Genomic DNA, 13,878 nt, shown 5'->3' with positions numbered 1-13,878 from the left:
GTCTTCACAGAAGTTTTGCTTCAGAGAAGGAACTCACATTGTCTCCTTAAAAACTGTCAGAAATGTGAATTTGGTGTCAACATACCGTATATACAAACAGAGATATGATAAATTGTGGTATAAAGGTGTATTAAGAATTGTAATACAAAAAAAAGAGAGCTCATGTATAATGGCATAATTTGGTGTGAACATACTTTATATACAGAGTTACGAAAAATTGTGCTGTGAATGGATAATTATGAATATAATGCACTGCACTATTGTAATATATGTAAGAAATTTTTTTTAAATTTTTTATTGGTTGTTCACAACATTACAAAGCTCTTGACACATCATATATCATACCTTAGATTGAAGTGGGTTATGATCCCCCAATCCTACGCCAAATGCAGATTGCAGAATCACGTCGGTTACACATCCACAATTTTACATAATGCCCTATTCATAATTGTTGTATTCTGTTACCTTTCCTATCCCCTACAATCCCCCCTCCCCTCCCCTCCCAACTTCTCTCTCTACCCCATCTACTGTAATTCATTTCTCTCCTTGTTTATTTTCCCATTCCCCTCACAACCTCTTATATGTAATTTTGTATAGCAATGAGGGTCTCCCTCCATTTCCATGCAATTTCCCTTTTCTCTCCCTTTCCCTCCCATCTCATGTCTCTGTTTAAAGTTAATCTTTTCTTCCTGCTCTTCCTCCCTACTCTGTTCATAGTTGCTCTCATTATATCAAAGACGACATTTGGTATTTGTTTTTTAGGGATTGGCTAGCTTCACTAAGCATAATCTGCTCTAGTGCCATCCATTTCCCTGAAAATTCTATGATTTTGTCATTTTTTATTGCTGCATAGTACTCCATTGTGTATAGATGCCACATTTTTTTTATCCATTCATCTATTGAAGGGCATATGGATTGGTTCCACAGTCTAGCTATTGTGAATTGTGCTGCTATGAACATCGATGTGGCAGTATCCCTGTAGCATGCTCTTTTAAGGTCTTCAGGGAATAGTCCAAGAAGGGCAATAGCTGGGTCAAATGGTGGTTCCATTCCCAGCTTTCCCAGGAATCTCCAAACTGCTTTCCAAATTGGCCGCACCAATTTGCAGTCCCACCAGCAATGTACAAGTGTACCCTTTTCTCCACATCCTCGCCAGCACTTGTTGTTGTTTGACTTCATAGTGGCTTCCAATCTTACTGGAGTGAGATGGTATCTTAGGGTGGTTTTGATTTGCATTTCTCTGACTGCTAGAGATGGAGAGCATTTTTTCATGTACTTGTTGATTGATTGTATGTCCTCCTCTGAGAAGTGTCTGTTCAGGTCCTTGGCCCATTTGTTGATTGGGTTATTTGTTATCTTATTGTCTAATTTTTTGAGTTCTTTGTATACTCTGGATATTAGGGCTCTATCTGAAGTGTGAGGAGTAAAAATTTGTTCCCAGGATGTAGGCTCCCTATTTACCTCTCTTATTGTTTATCTTGCTGAGAAAAAACTTTTCAGTTTAAGAAAGTCCCATTTGTTGATTCTTGTTATTAACTCTTGTGCTATGGGTGTCCTATTAAAAAATTTTGAGTCCGTCCCCACAATCTGTAGATCGGACCCAACTTTTTCTTCTATCAGACGCAGAGTCTCTGATTTGATATCTAGCTCCTTTATCCACTTTGAGTTGACTTTTGTGCATGGTGAGAGAAAGGGATTCAGTTTCATTTTGTTGCATATGGATTTCCAGTTTTCCCAACACCATTTGTTGAAGATGCTATCCTTTCTCCATTGAATGTTTTTAGCTCCTTTATCAAATATAAGATAGTTGTAGCTTTGTGGTTTAGTCTCTGTGTCCTCTATTCTGTACCATTGGTCCACCCGCCTGTTCTGGTACCAGTACCATGCTGTTTTTATTACTATTGCTCTGTAATATAGTTTGAAATCTGGTATCGCTATACCACCTGATTCACACTTCCTGCTTAGAATTGTTTTTGCTATTCTGGGTCTTTTATTTTTCCATATGAATTTCATGATTGCTTTATCTATTTCTACAAGAAATGCCATTGGGATTTTGATTGGCATTGCATTGAACCTATAGAGAACTTTTGGTAATATCGCCATTTTGATGATATTAGTTCTGCCTATCCATGAACAGGGTATATTTTTCCATCTTCTAAGATCCTCTTCTATTTCTTTCTTTAGGGTTCTGTAGTTTTCATTGTATAGGTCTTTCACCTCTTTTGTTACGTTGATTCCCAAATATTTTATTTTTTTTGAGGATATTGTGAATGGAGTGTTTTTCCTCATTTCGTTTCAGAAGTTTTGTCGCTGATATACAGAAATGCCTTTGATTTATGTGTGTTGATTTTATATCCTGCCACTTTGCTGAATTCATTTATTAGTTCTAGTAGTTTTTTTGTAGACCCTTTTGGGTCTTCTAGGTATAGAATCATGTCATCCGCAAATAGTGATAATTTAAGTTCTTCTTTTCCTATTTTTATGCCTTTAATTTCTTTCGTCTGTCTAATTGCTCTGGCCAGTGTTTCGAGAACTATATTGAATAGAAGTGGTGATAGGGGGCATCCCTGTCTTGTTCCAGATTTTAGAGGGAATGCCTTCAATTTTTCTTCATTCAGAATGATGCTAGCCTGAGGCTTGGAATAGATAGCTTTTACAATGTCGAGGTAAGTTCCTGTTATCCTTATTTTTTCTAACATTTTGAACATAAAGGAATGCTGTACTTTGTCAAATGCTTTCTCTGCATCTATCGAGATGATCATATGGTTCTTATCTTTAAGCCTATTGATGTGGTGAATAACATTTATTGATTTCCGTATATTGAACCATCCTTGCATCCCAGGGATGAATCCTACTTGATCATGGTGCACAATTTTTTTGATATGCCTTTGTATCCGGTTCGCCAGAATTTTATTGAGGATTTTTGCATCTAGGTTCATTAGAGATATTGGTCTGTAGTTTTCTTTCTTTGAGGTGTCTTTGTCTGGTTTCGGAATCAGGGTGATGTTGGCCTCATAGAATGAATTTGGAAGAGCTCCCTCTTTTTCTATTTCCTGAAATAACTTGAAAAGTATTGGTATTAATTCTTCTTTAAAGGTTTTGTAGAACTCCGCTGTATACCCATCCAGTCCTGGGCTTTTCTTGGTTGGAAGTTTTTTAATTACTTCTTCTATTTCATCTATTGATATTGGTCTGTTTAAGTTGTGAGTTTCCTCCTGACTCAGTCTGGGCAAATCATATGACTTAAGGAATTTATCGATGTCTTCACTTTCTTCTATTTTATTGGAATATAGGTTTTCAAAATAATTTCTAATTGTTTTCTGTATTTCTGAAGCGTCTGTTGTAATATTGCCTTTTTCATCCCGTATGTTAGTGATTTGAGTTCTCTCTCTTCTTCTCTTCGTTAGTATGGTTAGGGGTCTGTCGATCTTATTTATTTTTTCAAAGAACCAACTTTTAGTTTTGTTAATTTTTTCAATAGTTTCTTTTGTTTCAATTTCTTTGATTTCTGCTCTGATTTTAATTAGTTCTTGCCTTCTGCTACATTTGCTATTGTTTTGCTCTTCCTTTTCTAGGGCTTTGAGATGAAGTGTGAGCTCATTTATTTGTTGGTTTTTCCTTTTTTTGAGGAATGACCTCCAGGTGATGAATTTCCCTCTTAAAACTGCTTTCATTGTGTCCCATAGATTCCGATATGGTGTGTCTGTATTTTCATTTATCTCTAAGAAGTTTTTGATTTCCTCCTTTATGTCTTATGTAACCCATTGATCATTCAGTAACGTATTGTTCATTGTCCATGTGATGTAGGATTTTTCCTTCCTTCTTTTATCATTGATTTCCAGTTGCATTCCATTATGATCTGATAAAGTGCATGGTATTATCTCCACCCCTTTATATTTACTGAGGGTTGCCCTATGGCATAATATATGATCTATTTTTTAGAAGGTTCCATGTGCTGCTGAGAAAAAAGTATATCCACTTGATGATGGTTGATATATTCTATATATGTCAGTGAAGTCTAGGTTATTGATTGTGATATTGAGGTCAATAGTTTCTTTATTCAACTTTTGTTTGGAGGATCTGTCCAATGGTGAGAGAGGTGTGTTGAAGTCACCCATGATTATTGTGTTGTGGTCTATTTGATTCTTGAACTTGAGGAGAGTTTGTTTTATGAATGTAGCAGCGCCATTATTTGGTGCATAAATATTGATAATTGTTATGTCTTGTTGGTGAATGGTTCCTTTTAACAGTATATAATGTCCTTCCTTATCCCTTTTGATTAACTTAGTCTTGAAGTCGATTTTATTTGATATGAGAATGGCCACGCCTGCTTGCTTACGAGGACCGTGTGCTTGGTATATTTTTTCCCAACCTTTTACCTTGAGCCTGTGTATGTCTTTTCCAATCAGATGTGTCTCCTGGAGGGAGCATATTGTTGGATTTGTTTTTTTAATTTATGTTACCAGCCTATGTCGCTTTATTGGAGAGTTTAAGCCATTAACGTTTAGAGTTACTATTGATATATGGTTTGTACTTCCTGCCATGTTTGATTATTCATCTCTTTTTTTTTTCCTAATTTAGTTTGTTTCTCCATGATTAGCTTTCCCCCCATACTCTGTCTTTACCGAGGCACTTCCCGCTGACGGTTTTGGTTATTGTTTTCCATTTCTTCCTCGTGTAGAGTTTTGCTCAAGACGCTTTGCAATGCTGGTTTTCTGGCTGCAAATTCTTTTAGCTTTTGTTTATCATGAAAGATTTTTATTTCGTTGTCGTATCTGAAGCTTAATTTTGCTGGATACAGAATTCTTGGTTGGCATCCATTGTCTTTCAGTGTTTGAAATACCTTGTTCCAGGATCTTCTCGCTTTCAGCATCTGTGATGAAAAATCCGTTGTTAACCTTATTGGTTTACCCCTAAATGTAATCTGCCTCTTTTCTCTTGTAGCTTTTAATATTTTCTCTTTGTTCTGTATATTGGATAGCTTCATAACAATGTGTCTTGGTGTTGGTCTACTGTGATTTTGTGTGCTCGGTGTCCTGTATGCATCTACAATTTGTATATCTGTTTCCTTTTTTATTTCTGGAAAGTTTTCTGTAATTATTTCCTTCAGCAAGTTACTCATTCCCTTGGCATGAATCTCTGTGCCTTCCTCTATCCCGATGACTCGTAAGTTTGGTTTTTTTTAAGTTATCCCAAATCTCTTGGATGTTTTTCTCGTTATTTTTTACCAGCATATCTGAGTTGGCTAGACTCTTTTCAAGATGATATATTTTGTCTTCATTATCTGACGTTCTGGCTTCTACTTGCTCCACTCTGTTAGCGATACTCTCGATTGAGTTTTTAATTTGGTTTATCGTTTCCTTCATTTCTAGAATTATTGTTTGATTTTTTTAATAATCTCTATCTCCTGATAAAGATGCTTAACTTCTTCTTTTATCTGTTTTTGTAATTCATTTTCAATGTGATCTTTAAGGTTCCTTTCCATCTGTCTAAGGTGTTCCTTGAGTTCTTTATATGGCCATTTTTCTGATGACTCCAGGTCCTCCTGAATATTTAGGCTGTCCTTCATTGTTTGTACTCCTTTTCTTCCTTGCTTTTTTATGCTCATGATACTTCTTGTTCTGTTTGACTGCTGAGTTACTGTTTACTCTTATAAATTTATTTGATGCTTGGGAGGAGAGGTATTAGAAGGGAAGGGAAGAAGTCACTAAAGAGAGTGAGTGTAGGCAGGTGGAGTTCAAGAGAGGGGGAATAAGAAAGTTGAAAAGAAATGAAAAGACAAAAGAAAAAAAGTGAGAAGAAAGAGAGAAAAAATGAAAAAATAAAAATTTAAAACAAACGAAAAAAAATATAATGGTAAGAAAAAATGGAAATTGAAGTTTAAAAAATAATAGTAATAATAATAGAATAAAAAGAATTAAAAAAAATTGAAACCATTAATAAGAAAGTTAAAGAACCACAACAACGTCAACTACAAAAAGTGAGAATAAAAAAAACTAATAATAATCATTAAAATAATAATAATAATAATAATAATAAATGCAGTCATAGAGCTCAATTAACTTCTCTTCCAGTAGGTGGAGCTATGCCCACTGGGCCAGGCTTCTCCTCTTGATAGGTGGGAACCAATCACTGTGCCTCAGCTCTTCTTCCCAGACTGTGCGGGTCTCCAGTCCTGAATGCCTAGGTCCTTCTCTTGTGGTTCCTCAATCCAGGCCCCATTCGCCTGTGACGTTTACCACATTACTGGCTACACGCCGGGTCTGCTGCTCCTGGGAGCCCTGTTTTCATGGATGCCTGGGCACACCCTTTCTGTTTGCCTCCCTCGGACCCTAAGTTTGTAGGGCTTGGGGCTGAGGACCCCCAGCGCATTTGTTTGCCCTCAGGTAGCAACTCCCCTGGTAGCTGGTGCAAGGGACCTCTGTTGTCAGCCCTGGTGGGAGCGATAGCCGGGAGTTCTGCTCCACTAGTCCCACGTCACTCCTGATTCCCTGGGTCTGGCTATGGTGCTGTTTTTTTTTTTTTTTTTTTTTTTTTTTTTTACCTCTGTGAGATCAGGTGGGCCGACTAGTTATTTCAGCGGGGTCGTTAGTGCTGAGTCACGAGAAGCAGGCGATCCAGGGCTTAAACGCAGCAGATATGTGCTCAGTGTGTGTTTTCTGAGGGGCCCAAAGTGTACACCCTAGCTCCACGTCAGCTCAGCATTGCCTAGTGATCCTGAGCAAATAGGCTTTAGATAATTTACAGCTCCCTATGCCCGCGCAGTTGAAGAGGTCAGAGACTTGATCTCTCCACGCCTGCTGCCGTATTAGACCTCCTCAACGATATTCATGTTACCCTTACAGTTTCCTGGCAAAAGCAAGATCTTGGGGTTATACAAACTGCTGCTTCTGTTTCCAGTCCAGTTTTCTAGAACTGAAACCCTGCTGCCGTCGCCTCCACCTCTGGGCTGCGCTCGTGGGTGCCGCGCTTGTCCGCGACCTTAGCAGCGCTGCCGCGGCCTCCGCTGCTCCTCGGCCCGGTGCCTAGCTCCCGGGGCCCAAGCGGCTGCCGCCGCGGCTCTCCAACCCCCTCCTCCAGAGCACGGGACCCCTCGCAGGGGGATGCTGAACGACCCCAGAGCAGGCTCTGCCCCAAGGTGCAGCAGGGAACAGGCGACCGAGGTGCTTGAGGCCGTGTTCCAGCCTTCGGAGGACAGGGCTCAGCATGCAGCCCAGTTCCAGTCTCTAGATGCGGCTGCTGGACCGTGTAGACAGGGCCATCAAGACAGCATGCCGAAAGCAAATGGCGGCTCCTGCGGAGTGGATTTTCGGCCCCAAAACCCTAGCCCAGCCAACAATTTCAGTCCACTAACTCTCCCTGTATAGACAACATTCAAAAAAAAAAAAAGGGCGGGGTGTACTGAGCTTTCTTTGCCTCAGGTACTTACGATCCACTGCTGATTACCCATTTAGCTTCTCTGCCGGGAGCGGAGTGAAAGAGGAAGCAGATGGGCGCAAAGCGCCCGCGGCTCTGAGCAGGAAAGCGTCCGGGAGCCAATCGTCTCTTTTTCAATCTCTTTGTTTTTTCTGCTGTTTGGCCAGGTGGTCCACTACAGACTAATGGTGAAAGGAGCTCTAACAAGCTGCGCAAAGTCTCGATTAAAGCCTCTGCTCTGAGCACCAGGCTCAGCACTTCAGCAACCCCCGTACGCAGCCCAGTTCGCTATTTCATAAAGGCTTGGTTAGATTCCCTTCACGTCGCCTCCTGAGCTGGGCAGGCGGGGGGCTGTTTGACGTGCGGGCGGGGACCCTTCTCACTGCGCCGGGTCCAGCCGCCGGGGGCCGTTTGCAGAACTGGGCAGGCGGCGCCGGCGGCCGTTTGGCGGTGGCTGGCAGTGGGACTGGACCTCTGCATCGCATGGCCAAGCTTCACTCGTCTGGGACAAACTGTCACCTCTAATAAACTTACTAATTCCCGGCAGGTCTCCTTTCAGCGGAATTTTGCTGGAAGTTCCTCAGTCGGTAGAATCTGGGTGTATTAATGGGTCTTTCTGATCCCGTTAATGTGGAGATACTGAAAGTGCTGCTTCCTCGCCGGCCGCCATGTTGGGTCCCTCAGATTTTCTTGATAAAAGAAGCAGTGTGCTGACTTACACATTCTAGAACAAGCTCCTTACCACATTTGGCACTGGTGCTTGAACTAGCACTAGTCGACAGGGTGCTGCATCCTCCAGACATGATGTGGTATGGTCTCTGCAGCCTCATCTTATACCCGAGTCCCTTCCACAGTGACCTCATTTGAGGCCTGTTTGCTTACAACGGGCCACTGATCATGCTGTACCCTCTGCTGACAGTGTACTTCCTTTCAATCTGCACCTAATTCACACCCTATATTCTGTTCAGTTCACAAGTCGCCTTGTCAAGGTAGCATTTCTTCCTTTCCTCCCTGACTCATCAAATCTCCCACCACAAGCTCTTATAACATGTAATTCTCATTCATAATCTGCATCCTATTTCACATTCATTTTAAGGTAAATATTTACTATACCATACAAGAGGGAGGAATTATGCATGTTTTGCCCATTCTTGTGCCCCAGCAACTAGCTGCAATATCTTACTGACATTCTCTGTCAAGCGAATAAATGAACTCTCCAATTAATGACCAGGACCCTTTTAAGCATCTCTCATGCTTCTCCTTTACCTCTATATGCATTGCTATTACCTGAGTTCCACACCATTTACTATTTTCCACCTAGAGTACGAGTATTGCTTCAGAGAATAGAGTGTCCTCTACATTCAAGCTCTTCTTTCATCTCTTACCATACCTCCACAGGTTCCTTGATCATGCCAGAGCCTTTCATGACTCTCATTGCAAACAGAATGTAACCCAAACTCTCAATATTGACAAACAAGACCCTCCACAATCTGACTTTCCTGTCTCTTTTGTGTTATGGGTTTAATTATCTTTTCTCCCTTCCATCTCTGTCTATTAAAATACACATTTTTTCCAATATCTTTATTTTATTTTTATGTGGTGCTGAGAATCGAACCTAGTGCCTCATGCATGCTAGGCAAGTGCGCTACCACTTGAGCCACATCCCCAGCCCCTAAAATACACATTCTTCCAGCCACTATCCTTATGCCTCCCTCCCTGGGAAAATTTTACTGAGAATCCAAGAAAAATATGGTTCCCATCTCTCCTTTGAACTTGCAGAAAGTTTAACAGGGCATATCTGAAACTTATATCTTATCTCTTCCTCTGGAATCTAAATATCCATAAGCTGGGATCTCTGTGTCTGTATTATGCACATAGTCAACCTGATCAGTAATTATTGAGTGAATGAATAACTGAATGAATGAGTCTCCATTAGAATGTGTTCATTGGCTCTTTCTTTTCCCTCTTCAAAGATCCTATAAGAGAGGGTTAGGTTTGGACAATATGTTGCTTCATAGCAACACAGTACCCAAGTTCACAGCGTTGCAAATAGCTGCTAAGAGCATCCCTGCAACTCTTTAGAACAGTGTGTTCTCTCTCAAGTGGAGAGAGAAAGATCCAATATTTATTAAGTGGCTTTGTTCCTTTGGTATTTAGAGGCACTGAGTTGCACCAGGGCTGTATACTGGGTGAAATGCCCATATTGATTGTAATTTTCCCCTGGGAATAACTGCTATCTCCAGAGATGTTCCATTATATTTTTTCTTTCTTTTAGACACACACACACACACACACACACACACACAATTTTTGTTACATACAAGGAGAAACAGAATAGAAATTATTTTGCTTTATATTTAATAAAGGTTTAGGGAGACATTTTATGGCACATTACCAATTTTACTTGAGGAACTTTAACCATGTAAAATGTGTTAAAGAGGTAACAGAAGTTCAAGAATTCTCAAAACTTCTAACTACAAGGTAGCTTCACATGTAGGCATGGTAGCAGCCACACATTAGTCAGTTTTTTGTCACCGAGACCAAAAGACTTGACCAGGACAACTTAAAAGGAGGGAAAGTTTACTTTGGCTTACAGTTTCAGGGGTTCAATCCATGGTGGGTCAACTCCATTCCTCTGGGCCTGAGGTGAAAGAGAATATCATGGCAGAAGGTCATGGTGGAAGAGTGCTGCTCAGTTCATGACAGCCAGAAGCAAAGAGAAAGCAAGGTGGCAGGGACAAAACATAAACTTCAAAGTCAGGCCTCCAGTGCCTTCTTCCTCTAGTCACACCCTAGCTGTCTATAGTTATCACCCAGTTAATCCATTCAAGTGGATTAATCCACTGATTAGGTTACATCCCTCATGATATAACCATTTTACCTCTGAGCATTCTTACATTGTCTCACCATGACCTTTTGGAGGACACCTCATATCCATACCATAACAAGGCATCTATGTAACATTGATTTTGAGGATTTCATATTAGTCAGCTGTTGCTGCCATAATGCTGTAAATCAAAGCATAAGACTCAGTGATATGAACAAAAATAATTTATTTTTTTAAATCTATGGGTTAGTTGTAATGACTATTTTAGACCTTCAGATGGCTGGGTATTGCTCCATGCTTTGGTTCAGTTTGAGGTCTGTTCCATAGATCTTACCCTGGGGCCCAACTCTGGGCATCAGCTGAATCACGTTCATGAAGTACAAGAAGTGAGCCCTGTGTTGATGGTTGGTAAAGCACAAGAGGTAAGTCCAATAGGGCAAGCTCATATAAAACATTTACCACCTATGTCTGCCATATTCCAAGAGCCAAAACATGTCACAAGTTCACAAAAACAAAACAAAACAAAACAAGAACACTAATTAAATTAATTGTGTAGCTAATTATAGAAGAGTATATTTCAAATTTCTTCTTCTGTTTTTCTCAACTGGTTTTAAAAGTATTTGCACAAATAATATGTTTATGTTTGGATTTTTATCCACACAACATATAGAAATATAGTGTATTTGACAATAGCAGCACAAAGGAGACAGAACAAATTTGGATCCAGGCTTTTATTGACATCAGATTGTAACTGGAATTCGGAGGGAGAAATGAAGAGAATCAGAAATGATAAATAAATAGATAGACCTAACAAACTCTATAAATGTTTTTCTCCATTATCCTCACAGCTTCTTTAAAAGACTTGATTATATAAAGAAATAATAATACAAATGTACTGTGGGATGTGTAATATGTATAAGTGCAATAAAACCAAAAAGGAGTAAGGCATGGAACTATATAAGAATACAGCTTTTATATTTCACTGTAATGAAGTTATTATAAATATGAATTAGATTCTGATAAGATATATTTTATAAGCCTTATAGACACTAATAATTCCAAAAATACAGTTAGAGATCATTAAAATACTGTTATACTAGAAAATATCTGCTCAATATAAAAATAAATAATAAAGGAGAAATAGAGCAGCAATAAGAAAGCAACACATAGGAAACAAACGACAAAATGACACATACAATACTACCATATCAATTATAAACAACCCCAATGCAAAGACTATCAAGCTAGATTTTAAGAAGATCAAAGTGTCTATAGAAGACACACACCTTAGATTCAAAGATACAAATATGTTCAAAGAAAAAGTGTGAAAAAACATATTTCCTGAAAACAGCAACTATTAGAATGCTGAAATGCCTTACTAATACCAAAAACCAAAAAGACTTTAAAGTATAAAATGTTATTAGATACAAAAGGGGACATTTTAAAATGAAAAGAGGGTAAATCCATCAGCAAGACACAAAAATTATAATCATGTTTCCCCCCAACAAAAGAAAAGTCATGAAGAAAAGACTAACAATTGAAGGGAAAATAGATAATGTGATATTACTGGAGATTTCAATATCCCACTGTCAACAATGGGAAAACAACTAGTCAGAAGACTGGCAAGAATATTAAAGACTCGAATAATATTCTAAATTAATTAGACCTAACAAACATCAATTAAACACTCAACTCATCAATAGCAAACAAGCATTATTCTCAAGTGTATATTAAACTTTCTCCAGGACAGAACATAGACTATTGCATTAGGCAAGACATTGAAACCCTTATATATTGCTGGGGGGAATGCAAAATGGCATAATCATTTTGCAAAACTTTGACAATTCCTCAAAATATTAGACATAGTGTTACCCTATGACTCAGCAATTCCACTATTAGATATATACTCAAGAGAAATAAAACCATGTTAATACAAAAATCGGTACATAAATGTTCAAAGAAGTGTATTTACAATAATAACCCAAATTGAAAATAAATATCAATTTACTGATAAATCATAACAAAATGTGTCAATGGAATATTATTCAGCCATTAAAAGAAAAATGTTGATGCATGTTACAACACAAATGAGCCATGAAAGCACTATGCAAGGTGAAAGAAGCCATTCACAAATGATTGCATTTTATATGATTTCATATATGAAATGCTCAGAATAGGCAAATCTGCAGAGACAGAAAGTAGAGTAGCAGTTGCCTAGGGCTGAGAGTTGGGGAGAACAGTGAATAACTGTTAGTGTATGAGTTTCTTTGGGCAAGATAAAAATCTTCTAAAATTGGATGATGGTAACTCATAAGAACCAATAGCATATATATGTAGATATATAGATATAGATATAAAACTATGGTTTGTGAATACAGTATGTGAATTATAATTCTATAAACCTGTTAAAACTATCACAAGAGTTATACATTTGAAAATGCATTCAAAATTACAATTGCAGTTTATGTCAAACTATATCATTGTACTTCATTCAAAGCTTTCTTTGACACAGGAAATAAATATGAAAAGTGCTTTCAGTTTTTGCTGGCTTTGAACATATGTATTCCAAAGATAAATCACCATCTATGAAACTAATCTCAGAATTAATTGGTAAGAAGGGGATTCTAACCCCAGTATCTGTACTGAAACTTGGGACTGGGGTGTAGCTTAGTGATACAGTGCTTGCCTAGCATATGTGTGGTCTTATGTTCAATCCTCACTACCACCACCAAAAAAAAAAAAAAGTATATACACATATATATGTGTGTGGGTGTGTGTGTGTATTTATAAACTACATATAAAATGTGTATATATATATATATATATATACATATATACATATATATATATAAACACATATGTGTGTGTGTTTGTGTGTGTGTGTGTATATATATATATATATATATATATATATATATCAAACTTTTATATATCCCAGGATATAGGATGCAGCAAAAGAGCTGCCAGAAAGTATTCAAATTTTAAGGACTGCTATTTTCTACTTGTGGAAGATTATATTTTCCACAAAGGACCATGGCAGTATTTTCAGTCCCTTTCTGAACTTTTCTACTCTCCTAGAAGTTGTATCTATTTACTTTCCCTTAAAGTGATGCAGGACTTCATTGCTGTCTCATTGAATGAAATACAGCAGACATGAGTGTATTGGCTTCCTAGGGCTCTGTAGCAAACAGCCACAAACTGGATGGCTTAAAAAAGCAGAAATCTAATTTCTTATGGTTCTTGATGCTGGATATAAAAAAACCCAAGGTGTCAGCAAGTCTTGTTCCTTCTGGAGGCTCCGAGGAAAACTTTCCCATGCCTCTTTCCTAGTGCTGGTGGTTGTTGGCAATCCTTGACATTCCTTGGCCTGTAGATCATCATTCCACTCTCTTGCCACCATAGTCACATGGCATTCTTTCCTGTGTGTATCCCATATCCAAATTTTCCTCTTCTTATAAAGACACTAGTCATTGAATTAGGGCCCACCCTAATCCAGTATGACCTCATCCTAACTTGATTACATCTGCAAAGACCCAATTTCCAAATTAGGTTACCTTCACTGGTACCAAGAGTTGTACTTGAACATATCTTTTGCAGACACAGTACAGTTCCCAACAGTTGAGTGATTCTGAGGT

Source organism: Spermophilus citellus (assembly GCF_964194105.1).
Source record: "Spermophilus citellus genome assembly, chromosome: 2".
Taxonomy (NCBI): Eukaryota; Metazoa; Chordata; class Mammalia; order Rodentia; family Sciuridae; genus Spermophilus; species Spermophilus citellus.
The sequence above is the reverse complement of the archived record's forward strand: the minus strand, read 5'-3'. Positions refer to the sequence as shown.